Raw genomic sequence first — 14475 nt, 5'->3', positions numbered from 1 at the left:
TTGGCCTGAAACGTCGACTGTACCTCTTCCTAGAGATGCTGCCTGGCCTGCTACGTTCGCCAGCAACTTTGATGTGTGTTGCTTGAATTTCCAGCATCTACAGAACTCCTATTGTTTAGGTTGTGTATGCACTGAATGGACTAAACCCCTAAAAATGAATAGACCTATTCTGTGGCTGACAGGATCAATGATTCTGCCATTGAGAAAAGTGCAGCATGCTGACAACACACATCAAAGTTGCTGGTGAACGCAGCAGGCCAGGCAGCATCTCTAGGAAGAGGTACAGTCGACGTTTCGGCCTGAAACGTCGACTGTACCTCTTCCTAGAGATGCTGCCTGGCCTGCTGCGTTCACCAGCAACTTTGATGTGTGTTGCTTGAATTTCCAGCATCTGCAGAATTCCTCATGTTTACATTGATTAAGATAGAGCCATGGATGTGGTGTATTGTATATAGATTTCAGTAAGGCATTTGATAAGGTTCCCCATGCAAGGCTCATTCAGAAAGTAAGGAGGCATGGGATCCAAGGAGACCTTGTTTTCTGGATCCAGAATTGGCTTGCCCACAGAAGACAAAGGGTGGTTGTAGATGGTTCGTATTCTGCGTGGAGGTTGGTGACCAGTGGTGTTCCGCAGGGATCTGTTCTGGGACTCCTCCTCTTTGTGATTTTTATAAGCGACCTGGATGAAGAAGTAGAAGGGTAGGTTAATAAGTTTGCTGATGACACAAAAATTGGGGGTGTTGTGGATAGTCTGGAGGGTTGTTAGAGGTTACAGCAGGACATCAATAGGATGCAGAACTGGGCTGTGAAGTGGCAGATGGACTTCAACCCAAATAAGTGTGAAGTGGTTCATTTTGGTAGGTCCAATTTGAAGACAGAATATAATGTAAATGGTAAGACTTTTGGCAGTGTGGAGGATCTGAGAGATCTTGGGGTCAGTGTCAAAAAGGCAATCAAAACTGCTGCACAGGTTACAGTGCTGTTAAGAAGGCGTACAGTGAGTTGTACTTCATCAACTGTGGGATTGAGTTCAAGAGCCATGAGGTAATGTTACACCTATACAAGACCTTGGTTAGACCACACTAGGAGTGCTGTGTTCAGTTCTGGTCAGCTCACTAAAGGAAGGTTGTGGACACTACAGAGAGAATGCAGAGGAGATTTACAAGGATGTTGCCTGGATTGGAGGGTGTACCTTATGAGAATAGGTTGAGTGTACTTGGCCTTTCCTCCTTGGAGCGACAGAGGATGAGAGGTGACCTGATAGAGGTGTATAAGAGGATGAGGTGTATTTATCGTGTGGATAGTCAGAGGCTTTCTCTCAGGGCTGAAACGGCTAACACGAGGGGGCATAGTTTTAAGGTGCTTGGAAATAGGTACCGAGGGAATGTCAGGGGTAGGTTCTTCACACAGTGTGTGGAATGCATTGCTGGCAGCAGTGGTGGAAGCGGATACAATAGGGTCTTTTAAGTGCCTCTTGGATAGGTACATGGAGCTTAGAAAAATAGAGGGCTATGTCCTAGGGAAATTCTAGGCAGTCTCTAGAGAAGGTTATGCGGTCAGCAGAAGAGGATTGTTTTGCTGGAAGCTTGCATGAGTCTATTGGGCAGAAGGGTGTCTTTCTGCATTGTAATAATGCCAATTGCATATCCATTAAGGGCCAAGTGCCAATGTTCAATCCAACCTAGGGTTTTTGGTGACCCTCTGTCTAAACTTGAGCCAGAATAAAGAACTGATGAGTTATTGATTGTTCAAAATGTTATTGCGAAGAAGAAAAGCCAGCAAGAGGAACAATTTAACTGCAATTAAAAATATATTTTTTTATGTAAGCTTTCAAGAAAGTAAAATCAGAATATAATTTCAGTTCTAAATGACTGGATACAGTTCTAAATGACTGGATAAACTTTTGAACTTTGTAGTTTTAACATTCTAATCGAATAAGAAGGAAAGTGCTTGGAAAACTGGTGGCTTTGAAGGCAGGTAGACTGAACTTTGAAATTATACCACAAACTTGGCAAATAGTCATAACTACACATTTCACAACTTACGCCAGTGATATTGAATATAATTCTGATTCGGAATTATTCCTTCATTTTGAAAAGCTTCAGAAACTCTGACATTTAATGATAGAAACTTTATGTATCAAATATACATGGCTGATAATTTGCTGCTTCAATTGTAGTACCAGACAGCACTAAGAACTGCTGATGATTTACAATTTTTAAATGGAAATTACATAACCCTGTGGTTTTTAATTTGTAACCCTTACATGCTGAATTATTTAATGCAGCAGTATGTCACTACTTCCAATTTCTTAAGAGTTTAGTGAAAGTGAGTGAATGTAATCTGTTAAAGTAAAGCCAGATTAATTTTGGAGTATTAAATCATTCTGTGCTTAGGTAGTCAGTGATAACAATAATTAGAGATCTGTATCATGTCTGAAATAATTGTCTGCTTTCCCTTATTTTATTCCTAAATAGGTAGACCACTTTCTTAATCAGCTAATGCTCCCTCTTTAAATATTTCATTATTTCAGTTACTCAGATCAACTATAATAATTTTTTAAGAAATGATGATGTCCAGTTTTGAATTTTCTGGACTCAAGTAGTGAAAACTATTTATTCCCCCATTCAGTTTTGCCTTATTTCGTGTATCTGCCACTTGAACATGATAGTTACTCTTTTGAGAATTTAGGATGAAATCGTATTAGTCATTCCTATGAAAATGCCAATCGCCTGCTTGCTTTGCACTCTGACCAATTTCTTTTCCATAAAATTTCCTTCCTCTTCTTAATTTGTATTTTCTCATCCCCCTGTTCTGAAGACACAGACACTCATTAGAATCTCTGGCAGTGACCCTTTGCTAATTCATATATATGCCATTCTCTATTTGTTAACAATAAATAAAAACAATGTTGGAAACGCTCAGCTGGACAAGCAGCATCTACAGGGAAAGAAACTGCCAGTAGGGGTGTTTTAGTTGCCACAGCATATGAAGAACAAAGGGAATATCTATGATCGGGTGGAAGTCAGTATTTTAGGTAACACAGTTGCTGTTGGTGCCATGAAAAGAGGCATTTATGATGGCAACATCCTCTATCTGTTACGTTGTCACTCTCCAGAGATGCTGCGATATTAGCTGGGTATTTCTTCTTGGTGGATTGCAAATAGAGTGACAGCAGTGTATTTGGGGGGTGGGGTGGGGGTTATGTGGAGAAAAGCTGGAAATGAGATGCAGAACACAGCAGTAGCTGGAAATCTAAAATCTGAAATCAGAAATCAAAATAAAACCTGGAAATCCTTAGCTGATTTCACAGCATCTGTGGAGAATGAAATAGTGAGACAATGCTTCAAGGAGATGTTGCATCAGAAATGGTTATTTCTCACATAAAATCTGGCTGTATGCAATTGCTGAATTCAGTATTCATTCCATGAACAGCACCGTTCAAGGTTAGTTTGGGCTCTGTTGGGATATTGTGAGAAGCCAAAGACAGAGTGGGAATTAATCAACTAGCAATTGAAAAATCTGATCGGCATTTAGTTCCTTCATTGTGAAGGGGAATGCAGCTTGAGCACTAAACGTAGGGCACTAGATCGGTATAAGTACAAGTGAGTTGCTGCTTTACCTGGAAATAATGTTTGGTTGCCTGGATGGTGGGCATGGAAGACAAAGAAGGAAGGATGTTCCTTCTGTGGTTGCATTTGTCAGATTCAAAAGGAGGGCAATGGTAGATACAGATGCAAAGGCAAACCAAGGAGTCATTAAGGGAACTGTCCATCAGGCACCTGAAAAAGGCATTGAAGGGCCTTGGTTCAGACCTGGATTCAATTGTGACTTCACATAATCTTGTCCTAACCATATGTGCAGGCTTTGTTGCAGCAATCACTGGATTGGAAAGACTGAACGTATTCATTTTCCTCCTCAGTTAAATGGGGTGGCTATCTGAACATTCTACTTCCATTTGTTCTGAGGAAGAGCACCCTGAGAAAACTGATTTCGCTGGTCTTAGGCCCCTAGTTTGAAGTTTTCTGTGTGGAAGAAACATCCTCCCCACATCCACCCTATGAAAATCTCTTGAGAGTATGTTTTAATCAGGTTTCCCTCTCTGGCAGCTATATACAGTAACTAATATGTGAAATCTTTTCCTCATTAGACAACCCACCCATTCCCGATATTAGTTCAGTCCACCTTCCCTGAACTACCAATACATTAACATTCTTCATTAAATGAAGTATCTAATATTGTACATGGTACTCCAGATGTGCTCTCATCAATGCCTCATATAACTGAAGCATAGCCTTTTGGGCTCAACAAATGACAGCCTTTTCTAACTCATTGCTGGAGCTATATACTTGCCCATTGCAAATCATGTGTTGGAACACACAAATTGCTCTGCATTCTAGAGCCCTGCAATCTCTCACTATTTAGATAATGGGCTTTTTAAAAATTTTTCCTGCTAAAATGGGCAAATTCCCATATTATACTCCATTTGCCAGATCCTTGGCTATTCACCAAATGCATACTTATTTTTATGAAGCGTACTAATGTCCTGTTCACAATTTAATCTAATTTAATCTCCTGACTTTGATAAACTCAGCAAGCAGTTTGTTCATTCAAGTTATTTATGAAAGTTGTAAAGTTGAGATTCCAGCACATCTCCCTGTCAGATGCCATTTGTTGCATGTGCAGCCGGTAAAAAGACCCATTTACGCCTACTCTCTGGATTGCTACCCCAACCTACACAATTTTACATTTCCTGTGCTCCCCACTACAGAGAAGTCAGCTACTACCCCTTTCACTTTCCTGATTCTGAAAAATAGCACAAGAATACTTCTTGCTTTTACTACTAAAGCTGGGCAAAAATAAGTTCCATTGTAGCCATCACAAGCCTGCTAGGGAGAACAGTGACAGAACAGAAAACAAAATTTGGCTTCAGACTATAAGGTATGGGAGCAGGATTAGGTCTTTTGTCCCATTTGTCTGCCAGCTGACGGAGATGTCCGTGACTGAATGCTGCCGACTGGCACACTCTCGTCTGCAGGAGTACGTTCTGAGGGATGCACTCAAACTTGGTGCAGCCACCGCGAAGGCCCGGTGGGGAAGGACCACAGTTTAACGTTCATCACCCGTAGGAGGGGGAGAGGTTGGGTGGGGAGGAGACCTACCCTCATCAGCGGTGTGGACAGATAATCAACATGGTGCCCAAGGAGTGGGTGGAATTGTTAATTTGGGAAAGTATTAGAGCCATTGCCTGCCTTTATTGTTGAAAATTTTGATTGTTAATAAGTCTTAACACTTGACCAAGAGTTGAGAGTAAACGCATGATTTACTGTAAACATCTTTCATTTGTAAATGAACAGAGTCAACGCAAAATTTTATTGTTAATAACTGTATTGAATAAGGACTCAGTCAACGAATGGTTTTCTTTTTCTGTATGTAATTATTTTTATTTTGTAATATTTCTGAATAAAGTATTTTTGGAAAAAAAAATTAAGCTTGCTATTCAATTGTACTGGGTTTTTGTTTCCGACCCCTTTTGTTCTGCTTTGGTCCTCTAACCCTTTACCTACTTCACCAGTCAGGTACCCATCATTGATCTTGATATAGTTGACAGTTCCCTTCTTCCTTACAGATGCTGCTTGACCTGCTGGGTTTCTCCAGCAAGTTGTTTGTTTGTGATCCAAGCATCTGCAGTTTCTTGTATTTCCAAGAGCCTTTCAATCTGTGCCTTAAATACACCTAATGACTTGGCCACAATGAATCCCACAGATTCAGCACTCTCTGACTGAAGAAATTTCTCCTCATTTCTATTCTCCCCATTTATTCTGAGACTGCACCCTCAGATCATAGACTCACTGACTAATAGAAATATCCTCTCCACATTCACTCTATCCAGTCATTTATGTATCCAGAAGGTTTCTTTGAAAGTCCCACCTCATCATTGTGAGCTACATCAAGTACAGGCCTCGAGATACCATACATCAAGCTTTTCATTCCTGGGATATTTTTGGAAACCTATTCTGGATCCTCTCCAGGGCTAGCACCATTCCTTAGATACGGGGCCCAAAATTGCTCACAATAGTTCAAACATAGTCTGACCAATGCCCTGTGAAGCTGCAGCAGTATGTCCTTGGTTTTCTGTTCTAATTCTCTCAGTGAGTGCTAACGTTGCATTTGCCTTTATTGCTGATTCAACCTGTAAGTTAATTGTGAACGAATCCTGCAGTAGAACTCCCACTCCCAAAGCCTTTTGCTCCTATGATTTCTGAATTCTTCCCCCCCATTTAAAAAATAGTCTGCACCATTATTCTTACTACCAAAATACATAACCCACACATCAATGTGCTGCGTTCCGTGTGCCACTTCTTGACACCTGCTCCCAACCTGTCCATGTCCTACCTTCATGGCACAATCCATTCTTCCACCTCTCTTGATATCTTCTCTATACCATCTGCTCCTTCATCTGGATCATAATTCAGAAGTGAAAAGTTGTGGTCAAAACACTGATCCTTGTGGAACTCCATTAGTCACTGGCAGTCATCCTGTAAAGGCTACTTGATCCCATCTCTCTGACTTCTGCCAGTCAGCCAGTCATCCATCCATATTTAGCACCCTTGTGCATGGCACCTTGTTGTAAGCCTTCTGAAAGCCCAAGTAGGTAACATTCACTGATTGTCTGATCTGCTTGTTAGCTCTTCAAAGAATTTTAATGTATTTGTCGGGCAAGATCTCTTAACAAAACATTGCTGACTTTGCCCTGTGCTTCCAATTATTCCAAAATTTCACTTCTAACAATCAACTTTAAAATATTACCAACTACTGGGGCTACTCTATAACAATTATGACTTTCCAGTCCTCTGGGACCCTCGCTAACTCCAGTGATTCCTGAAAAATCTTTAAAGAGAATGAACCCTCGCAAGGCAGAAGGTCCCAATGGAGTACCTGGTAAGGCTCTGTAAACATGTGCCAACCAACTAGCGGGAATATTCAAGGACATTTTCACCCTCTCACTGCTACAGGCAGAAGTTCTCACTTGCTTCAAAAAGGCAACAATCATATCAGTGCCTAAGAAGAATAATATGGGCTGCCTTAACGACTATTGCCCAGTAGCACTCACATCAACAGTGATGAAATGCTATGAGAGATTGGTTATGACTAGACTGAACTCCTGCCTCAGCAAGGACCTGGACCCATTGCAATTTTCCTATTGCCACAATTGGTCAATGGCAGATGCAATCTCAATGGCTCTTCACACGGCTTTAGACCACTTGGACAGCACAAACACCTACGTCAGGATGCCATTCATCGACTATAGCTCAGCATTTAATACCATCATTCTCATAATCCTGATCGGGAAGTTGTAGAACCTGGGCCTCTGTATCTCCCTCTGCAATTGAATCCTTGACTTCCTAACCGGAAGACCACAGCCTCTGCGGATTGGTGATAACATATCCTCTCCACTGACGATCAACACTGGCGTACCATCGGGGGTGTGTGCTTAGCTCACTGCTCTACTCTCTCTATACGTATGACTGTGTGGCTAGACATAGCTCAAATACCATCCATAAGTTTGTTGACGACACAACCATTGTTGGTAGAATCTCAGGTGGTGACGAGAGGGCGTAGAGGAGTGAGATATGCCAACTAGTGTAATGGTGCCGCAGCAACAACCTGACACTCAATGTCAGTAAGACGAAAGAGCTGATTGTGGACTTCAGGAAGCGTAAGACAAAGGAACACATACCAATCCTCAGAGGGATCAGAAGTGGAGAGAGTGAGCAGCTTCAAGTTCCTGGGTGTCAAGATCTCTGAGGATCTAACCTGGATGCAGCTACAAAGAAGGCAAGACAGCATCTATACCTTATTAGGAGTTTGAAGAGATTTAGCATGTCAACAAATACACTCAAAAACTTCTATAGATGTACCGTGGAGCACATTCTGACAGACTGCATCACTGTCTGGTATGGAGGGGCTACTGCGCAGGACTGAAAGAAGCTGCAGAAGATTGTAAATCTGATCAGCTCCAACTTGGGTACTAGCCTACAAAGTACCCAGGACAGCTTCAGGGAACGGTGTCTCAGAAAGGCAGCGTCCATTACTAAAGACCTCCAGCACCCAGGGCATGCCCTTTTCTCATTGTTTGGACACTACCTCACTTTTTAAAAAATATACAGTATTTCTGTTTTTGCACTTTTTAAAATCTATTCAATATACATAATTGATTTACTTATTATTATTTTTTTCTCTCTTTTAGATTATGTATTACATTGAACTGCTGCTAAATTATCAAATTTCACGTCACACGCTGGTGATGATAAACCTGATTCTGATTCTGAAAATCATGACTTAATACCTCACAATCTCTTCAGCTGCCTCTTTCAGAGCTGTGGGTATAGTCTATCTTGTCCAGGAGATTTATCCATCTTCGTGCCTTTAAGTTTTTGCAGCATTTTCACCTTAGTAATGACAGCTCCACTCACACCTGCTCTCTGACTTTCTGGCGTCTTTCACTTCGGAGCCTGTAGCTGTAACTCTTCTATGGCCTTTTGCTTCTTGCTCAGCTGAGAAAGAGCCTTATAAAACATTGTAAAACTATTTGAAGATTTATTTCTTCAGTTAAGCTGTTAGACAGGAACATTATCTCTGCTGTTGTGATGACAATGAAATGTACATATATTTCAGCAGTGAGATGTCACTGCTTGTTTCCATGGAACAAGCAGACCCTTTCACTGAACATTGAATTCTTACTGAATGATTTAAAAGGTACCACTCTGCAGACATATTTGATTCTTCAGAATCCTGAAGCAGGAAGGAAACGGAACAAAAAAGATTTGTTTATACTTCTGGACTAGAATGTTTATTGAAACGTTTTCATATTTTTTGTGCTCAGATAAAGAAAGTTGCTTTGAGACAAATCAAAGACAATAAGTTTGCAGTGCCCCTTCAAAGTAAGAACTCACTTGCCGAAGAAATTGCAGCAAACTAGCATTTAGTTTTGATATTACCAGTTATCTGAGCTGTTGAACTGTGACAGTGCAGTTATTCCAGAGTAATAATTCTGAGGCTGGTGACTGACAGTCCAGTTATTCCAGAGTAATAATTCTGAGGCCCAATGAAAAGGCTTGGCTTAATAAACCTGGACATTGCAGACTCACATATTTCAAATATAATGATTCCAATGGACCATTTCAGTAACTTTAGATAAGATGTAATCAAGTTTAAATTCATTAAAATATGAAAATAGAATGATTTATGCCAGTAATGGACAACAACTCCCACTCCTACAAAAGTTGGGTCAGGAAAATAGGAACTGCCAAAATATGTTCAAAGTTCATAATCCCTTAGTCCATTTTTCCTCTGAATGCTTGGGATTTCTTTCAGTGCCAAGGTTCCTTCCCACATCCTAAAGACGTGCTGATTGGCCATTGTAATTGTCACTAATGTGCAGGTCGTTAGTATGTTAGGAGAATAAAATCTGAGATGAGTGTAGGATTAGTGTTAAAGGGTGCTTTATGGCCTCTGACAAGCTTGTTTCTGCACTGAATGTCTCTCTAATCCTTTTCACTCGTCTTTCTCATAAATGCTTATCACTCTAAAGGATTCAAACTACCAATCCTTTGACAATTCTTAATTAACTAAGTTTACCATGAACTATATGCTTTACTTTGATTCAAGGCTCATCCATTTTGAATAATGTAGCAACAAACTTGGGTGATATGAAGAAACTTGCATGAACAATGCAATAGATGTGAATGAAGCATTAGATGGCTTGGATGTGGTCAATTTCTCTGTTATATGGCTCACTGACAATGAGACAAAGCCATTCAGGGAAAGGGATTGGAAGTGCTTCTCATAGATGGGATAGCAGAATTATAGAACTCTTCCACAACTGTTGCCAGCTCAATTAATCATCTTGATCATACTTGCCAATGTTTATTCATTCCTTGCACATGGTATTACCGATTGAAAAGGTTCCCGTTAGAAAAACAGCTTTGAGTGGAATTTTGGTTCATGTACATAAATTGTGAGAACTACATTTGTTCACCTCCTTAGAGATTGTGTTGTGATGGTTGGAAGCTTAGTATTGTGACGAGAATACACATAAATTAAGATGTTAGCTGGCCTGGGCTGGCACCAGTGGGATCAGAAGTTGGTCTGCCACCTGTCTTCAGGAGAAAGAGAGATAAGGAAAACAATGGAGCAGCATTTGGAGATGTTAATGAAGGGACGGGAGAGAGTAACGGAAGGAGAGCTATCAAGATCGGCTCCCCCTTTGAACCCTGAACTGTTTGAAGTGATGGACAGACGATACCCCAGCAGGGGGATAAAAAGGGACAGGTTCACTAAGGCAGGACACACACGACACCCCGAGGTAACGAGACCCTGGAAGCGGTGCGTTTTCCACAAGTCGGTGGGAAGTTTTGGACGGCTGGTCGCGGGACAAGCCATAGACGCACAGGGTGGAAAGGCACGATCGACGGGAACCTGGTCTGTGTCCACCCTTGCCTGGGTGCCAGGTTCACCGCAGAGAAATGATCGTATCTGGAAACGGAGGGGTCACGGTCGGTGACCTCAGATGACATCACAAAGGACTCGCCCGAAAGCTGACTGCGAAGGTCTGTGTGGAAGCCGTTTGAATATTCATTCATTTTGCTCTCTCTCTGCTTCCCCCCACACTGTCCATCTCCCACGGCAGCGATTACTGCGAACTGAACTGAACTTTGCGTCACTTTGAAACTGGTCATTTACCCCTAGACAACGATAGAGCTTGATTGATCTTGTTATCTTAATTCTGTGTACATGTGTGTTTATCATTGCTGAACTGTTGTATTTATTATCCTTTTGATTAGAGTACTGTGTTGCTTGTTTCTTTAATAAAACTTTCTTAGTTCTAGTAATCCAGACTCCAACTGAGTGATCCATTTCTGCTGGTTTGGCAACCCAGTTACGGGGTACGTAACAGTATATTCATCGTGTAATTTCTCCCACGAGTCAATGTGATCCACTGTTTAAACAAAAATACATAGAGTTGAAATAAATAAAATGTTGGTTAAATGCAATCTCTATAAAAATAGGCTTAAGTAAAATAATGGTCAGTCATAAATTATTGGAGGAAAATGTTTACATTACTGGTTCAATTACATACCTAAAATAAATAATTATCTTTAGTATTGCTGAGCAACCACATTAAGAACTGTGGCCTTTGTAATCTACGTCTTTAGCATCTTCAAATACTTAAAGACTGCAGGAGACAATGAATGATGGAAGTATTTAACTGATCTGTGGAACATTTTGTATCAATGAAACATAAAACTGAAAATTGCTTTGTAAAGTTGAGCATTTGTTTTCTGAGGCTATTTACTTTCTACAAATCACTAAAGAGGTAACTAATTGGAGCAAAGCTTTAGGTCTGTGTGATGAATTAATTAATCTCTATTTTCCTATGTTATGTTTCTGTGATAGAGAGTCGAGGAGGAGGAAATGCCTTTTGTATTGGTCATCAGAAGCTTCCTTTATGTGATGGAGAATTTTAATGGTAAGTTGAGTTAATGTTTATGTTGCAAGTTATTAAACAGTTAATGTGTATTTCTTGGACTTTGACAATCAAATTCTTCTTAAATTTACTGAAAATATTCTTGTACAAGTACTTTGGCTAGGCTATAGTATAAAATGGGCAATATCATGAAAACAAATTGACGGGTTTTACCAGAATGCTGCTGCGTTTATCATTTATTTTATACCATAAGCTAATTGAAAATGACTACACTGCTATTGAAAAATATGTTCTAGACTTGTGTGATGCACCTTTTCATCTGTCAAACAAACCATTGTGACCTTTTTTTGGGGAGGATTGCGAGCCTGAATTTGAAAGGGTTTCTGCAGAATTGCTTATGAGGGAATATCATCTTTATGTTTGCAGTAATCTGACATAGTAGAATGCACAGGTTTAGTTCAGGTACCAGTAGGATGATTTTGATCCATGGTGAGGATGACCCTCGATATTAACATATAGCTCGGCTTTTCCCTACTGCCTTTCAGAGAGTTTACTAACTTTGCAGAGAAGAGAAGCTGAGACTGAGATCCTTTCATTTAATGAAAATGTGTTGAGCAATTTACGTTGCAGATACTGTGATATATTGAAATACCATGTTCTGTCGAAGGATTTTTGGACTCTCTTTCTACTCCCACAAATACAGTCTGGCCTGCGGACTTTTTAATAGCATTTTCTGTTTGTATTATTTGAACTATCATGTTCAGTCTTTGATTGCAATGATTTAACAATATGTTTGGTAAATCTAGATGCTAAATGCACGCCTTTTCTCCTATGGCAAAGGAATTTCCTGTTCTCATTCTCTGTTAATTGGCATTTTGATGGTGGTATTGTAGAGCTTCATTTGCATTCTTCAAGAACTCTATCAAAGATTTATTCTCAAAGCAGTAATGACTGTTAAATTCAATGCCTATGTCCTTGACTGAAAATTATTTAGTTTTAAAGTGATTAAAATAGATGAAGAACAAACATTAAACAGGAACATTTAATCCTGAAAGAAACCTGTACGAGATTATTCTGTGTTGTGCTATAATTTGTAAGTCCCCGCCCCATTAATGGCTATGTGAAACCCTCCCTTGATTACTCACTCCTCTGTACCCCACCCAGCAAACACCAGACCCTCAATGGGAGTTATTGCATTCAAAATAGTTCAATATCAATTCACCAGAGAGCTGGTTAGAGACATCTGTTGCCATTCGATACCTTTGACCAGGAATAAGGCCGGTTTTGTGTCTGGCTCAAACCTATGCATTCCTATGCAGGAATCATTCTGGGTAGTGGCAGGAAAGACTGTCAAGGCCAGGTCAAGGTCAAGTATTGGAGGAACTCAGCAAGTCAGGCAGCATGCAGTATATGGAGAGGAATAAAGAGTCAACATTTCAGGCTGAGACACTTCATCAGGACCTCCAGCATTTTGTGCATGTTGCCTAAGATTTCCAGCATCTGCTGAATCTCTTGTGTTTCTGACTTTCTAGGCCACAATCTGTTCTAGTGCTGTGACAAAGCCATAACAGAAATGACTAAAACATCTCAAATACTGCTGTGAAATGACAGGTCAGGCCAGGAAATGAAATGTTTCCTGGTTTGAGTCAAAGATGCAAGCTGTTCTGACCTAGATTTGATTCCCATCTTGGAGGAGCTGCCATACTGCTGACAAGACATCTCGCTGAGAGCTCAAGCAAGCCCTGACACAATTGTCTGAATATTGCACCAGCCTGAACTCCAACCAGTAAGAACTTTTATTGATTTAGATAAGAGAGTTGCTGCATTCTGCTTTGCTGCAATAGTTCCTACTGTACAATTACAGAATTAAAATTGTTAGCACATGCATTTCTATTGTGTGAATAGCTCAAGCTGATTTTCGTCGTAGCCAGATAAGTACCTTATATCACGTAATTACAAAAAAATATATGCACAATATATTCAAGTGTCAGTCTTGATACTGTTAGCAAGATGATGATTCAAAATGAGGTTTGGGTTGCCATGTCTGTGCAATACTGATAGAATGTTACATCATTGGAGGTGATGTTTTGGATGAGAAGATAAACAGAGTCCTTTGTCTACCTTCTAAATTTACAGATTCCATGGCATTATCTGATGCAAAGTCAATGATCCCATTTGTCTTGTTGCTGTGCATGTGACATTTTTTGTGACTGCCAGCTCTATCCACTGAGGAAATTTCAGAAATATTTCAATGACCAGTTATCAATCTAGCTGAGTGTTAGTGTGAGGCTGAAGATGGAAAAGATGTGTAAATACCAAAGTCTAGATGTTTGGTCAAGTACTGCTTTGTTTTTGTACGTTCTGTGAATGAATTTGATCTTTGTAGATCCAAGACTCAAACTCATAGTTCCAGAGTTATACAACACAGAATCAGATGTTGTAGCAGAATCACAGCACACCTCCACTACCATCCCCCAAACCACCAGTATTAGGCTAACTGTCAAGTCCATAGCCTTCTATAGACCCCCTCAGCTACCTTCATTGACTCAAAGGAAAACAAATCTAGCCTATCCAATCTTTCTCCTTGACAAAATATTGACATTTCAGGTAGCAGCCTGCTATGTCTTTTCTAATTCCTGTTGTAATCTGTAGTCCATATCCCAGCTACTACTGGGAGGCCTGTATTCAACACCCATCAGGGTCCTTCTACCCTTGCAGTGTCTTAATTCAACCCACGAGGATTCAACATCTTCCGATCCTATGTCACATCCTTCTACTGATTTGATGCTATTGTTTACTAGTAGTGCCACACCACTCCCTCTGCCTACTGTCCTGTCCTTCTGATACAACATGTAATCTTGGACTTTCAACTCCCAACTACAACCATCCTTCAGCCTTGATTCCGTGATGGTCACACATCATACCTGACAATCTGTAAGTGCAGCAAGATCATCCACCTTATCTCTTATACTTTGTGCATTGAG

At 40.4% G+C, this 14475-nt stretch overlaps 1 protein-coding gene across 2 annotated transcripts in view; it reads left to right on the top strand.

Annotated features, from left to right (window-relative positions):
- Positions 1-14475, top strand: part of ndst3 (N-deacetylase/N-sulfotransferase (heparan glucosaminyl) 3) — a 726179-nt gene that overhangs the window by 146347 nt on the left and 565357 nt on the right. Inside the window, exon 2 of one of the 2 annotated variants that reach the window (XM_072253177.1) lies at positions 11461-11533. The gene's annotated coding sequence lies outside the window, so the exon portion shown is untranslated. Of the gene's footprint in view, positions 1-11460; positions 11534-13210; positions 13278-14475 lie in introns of those variants that run through there. The other variant, XM_072253181.1, reaches the window with a different exon arrangement.

The sequence above is a fragment of the Mobula birostris genome, chromosome 3 (genome assembly GCF_030028105.1).
Source record: "Mobula birostris isolate sMobBir1 chromosome 3, sMobBir1.hap1, whole genome shotgun sequence".
Classification (NCBI taxonomy): domain Eukaryota; kingdom Metazoa; phylum Chordata; class Chondrichthyes; order Myliobatiformes; family Myliobatidae; genus Mobula; species Mobula birostris.
The sequence above is the reverse complement of the archived record's forward strand: the minus strand, read 5'-3'. Positions and strand labels throughout refer to the sequence as shown.